The 3,190-nt window shown below is 46.9% G+C and overlaps 1 long non-coding RNA gene across 1 annotated transcript in view; it reads right to left on the reverse strand.

Moving 5' to 3' along the window:
• LOC116554889 overlaps window positions 1-3,190 on the reverse strand; it is a 10,143-nt gene that overhangs the window by 6,312 nt on the left and 641 nt on the right. The window lies entirely within an intron of this gene.

Here is a 3,190-nt window from a genome sequence, read left to right on the forward strand (position 1 = left end):
AAAAAAAAAAAAAAAAAATTAGCCAGGCATGGTGGCACGCGCTTGTAATCCCAGCTACTTCGGAGGCTGAGGCAGGAGAATCGCTTGAACCCGGGAGGCGGAGGTTGCAGTGAGCCGAGAGCCTGTTATTGCACTCCAGCTTGGGCAACAGTAGTGAAACTTTGTCTCCAACAACAACAACAAAAAGGAGTGGTGGTGCCTGCAGGGGTATTGCTGGAGGCCAGGAATTCAAGGCTGTAGTGTGCTGAGATCACATCTGTCTCCCTAGCGAGTGATACTCTAACTTTCCATTTATGACAAAGACACAGACTATTTGAGAGGTTGAAGTTACAGTGAGTAGAAATTGTGCCACTTGCACGTCAGCCTGGGCAACAGAGTGAGCCCTTCTCTTGAAAAATATAGATCATTGTAGCGATGGCAGAGATAAGGGTCCTGATACCAGTTCTGCCACTGCCCCTTGTGACCAAGTCACTTTACCTCTTCTGTCTTGCTTCTTTTTTTTATTTTTGTTTTTTTATTTTTGAGACAGTCTTGCTTTGTCACCCAGGCTGGAGTGCAATGGTGTGGTCTCAGCTCACAGTAATCTCGGCCTCCTGGGTTCAAGCGATTCTCCTGCCTCAGCCTCCCAAGTAGCTTGGGACTACAGGTGCCCGCCACCACACCCAGCTAACTTTTTTTGTATTTTTGGTTGAGATGGGGTTTCACTATGTTGCCCAGGCACATCTCCTACTGCTGACCTTATGATCCACCTGCCCCAGCCTCCCAAAGTGCCGGGATTACAGGCGTGAGCCACTGCACCCAGCCCCGTCTTGCTTCTTTTCCTGGATTATGTTTTTATTTTAATGATCTTTTTAATAGGTATTTTTGAGTCAGGGTCTTGGTCTGTGGCCCAGACACCCCTGGCTTTTTTTTTTTTTTTTTTTTTTTGAGACAAAGTCTCCCTCTTGCCAGGCCGGAGTGCAGTGGTGAGACCTCTGCCTTCTGAGTTCAAGTGATTCTCCTGCCTCGGCCTCCCAAGTAACTGGCACTGCAGATATGCACCATGACACCCCCAAAAAAATAATTTTTGTATTTTTAGTAGAGATGGGGTTTTACTACTTTGGCCAGAATGGTCTCAATCCCTTGACCTCATGATCCGCCTGCCTCAGCCTCCCAAAGTGTTGGGATTACAAGCGTGAGCCACCATGCCAGGCCCCCTTCTGCCATCTTTATACTTTGAACATTTAAAACCGATCTGGACACTGTGGCTCACGCATGTAATGACAACAGTTTGGGAGGCTGAGGAGGGTGGATCACGAGGTGAGGAGATCGAGACCACCCTGGCTAACATGGTGAAATCCTGTCTCTACTAAAAATACAAAAGATTAGCTGGGCGTGATGGTGAGCACCTGTATTCCCAGCTACTTGAGAGGCTGAGGCAGGAGAATCACTTCAACCCGGGAGGTGGAGGTTGCAGTGAGCAGAGACTGAGCCATTGCACTCCAGCCTAGACAACAGACCAAGACTCCATCTTAAAAAACACAAAAAACAAAGGCCAGACGCAGTGGCTCACACCTGTAATCCCAGCACTTTGGGAGGCTGAGGCAGGTGGATCACAAGATCAGGAGTTCAAGCCCAGCCTGGCCAAGATGGTGAAACCCCGTCTGTACTAAAGATACAAAAATTAGCTGGGCATGGTGGCAGGTGCCTGTAATTCCAGTTACTCAGGAGGCTGAGGCAGGGAATTGCATGAACCTGGGAGGCAGAGGTTTTAGTGAATCGAGATTGTACCACTGCACTCCAGCCTGGGTGACAGAGCGAGACCATCTCCAGAAAAAAAAAAAAAAAAAAAAAAAAGCCGGGTGCAGTAGCTCACACCTGTAATCCCAGCACTTTGGGAGGCCGAGGTGGGCAAATCACCTGAGGTCAGGAGTTCGAGACCAGTCTGGCCAATATGGTGAAACCCCACCTCTACTAAAAATACAAAAATTAGCTGGGCGTGGTGGTGCGCGCCTGAAGTGCCAGCTACTTAGGATGCTGAGGCGAGAGAATCCCTTGAACCCAGGAGGCAGAAGTTGCAGTGAGCCAAGATTGTGCCAGTGCACTCCAACCTGGCAACAGAGTGAGACCCGGTCTCAAAGAAAAAGCAAACAAGGCCGGGCGCGGTGGCTCAAGCCTGTAATCCCAGCACTTTGGGAGGCCGAGGCGGGTGGATCACGAGGTCAAGAGATCGAGACCATCCTGGTCAACATGGTGAAACCCCGTCTCTACTAAAAATACAAAAAATTAGCTGGGCATGGTGGCGCGTGCCTGTAATCCCAGCTACTCAGGAGGCTGAGGCAGGAGAATTGCCTGAACCCAGGAGGCGGAGGTTGCGGTGAGCCGAGATCGCGCCATTGCACTCCAGCCTGGGTAACAAGAGCGAAACTCCGTCTCAAAAAAAAAAAAGAAAAGAAAAAACAAACAAAACAATCTTTTAGTAAAGTGAAGAGATTAGTACAATAAACAAACTCCTATATATGCCCTCTACTTAGATTTAGTATTACCTCTACTAGATTCAGTATTACCAATTGTTAATACTGTGCTACCCTTGTGAATCTGCATTTTCCTTGTCTTTATTGAATTAAATCATTTGAAAGTCAAATATGGACGACATGAAACCTTATTCCTAAGGACATCTTTCTATGTAGTCAAAATACTATGATCACAGCTAAGATGTTTAACATTAATTAAATACCTAATATTCATATTCAGTATTCAGCTTTTCTTTCTTTTTTTTTTTTTTTTTTTGAGACAAAGTCTTACTCTGTTGCCCAGGCTGGAGTGCAGTAGCACAATCTCGGCTCACGGCAACCTCTTCCTCCCAGGTTCAAGCAATTCTACTGCTTCAGCCTCCTGAGTAGCTGGGATTACAGGCTCATGCCACCATGCCTGGCTAATTTTTGTATTTTTAGTAAAGATGGGGTTTCACCATGTTGGTCAGGCTGGTCTTGAACTCCTGACCTTGTGATTCACCTGTCTCCACTTCCCAGTGTACTGGGATTACAGGCATAAGACACCATTATTTTTGTATTTTTAGTAGAGATGGGGTTTCACTATGTTGGCCAAGCTGGTCTCAAGCTCCTGACCTTGTGATTTGCCCTCTGCAGTCTTCCAAAGTATTGGGATTACAGGCATGAGCCATCACCTGTGGCCATTTTTTTTTTTTTTT

The sequence above is a fragment of the Sapajus apella genome, unplaced genomic scaffold (genome assembly GCF_009761245.1).
Source record: "Sapajus apella isolate SASKATOON/1434 unplaced genomic scaffold, GSC_monkey_1.0 scaffold14, whole genome shotgun sequence".
Classification (NCBI taxonomy): Eukaryota; Metazoa; Chordata; class Mammalia; order Primates; family Cebidae; genus Sapajus; species Sapajus apella.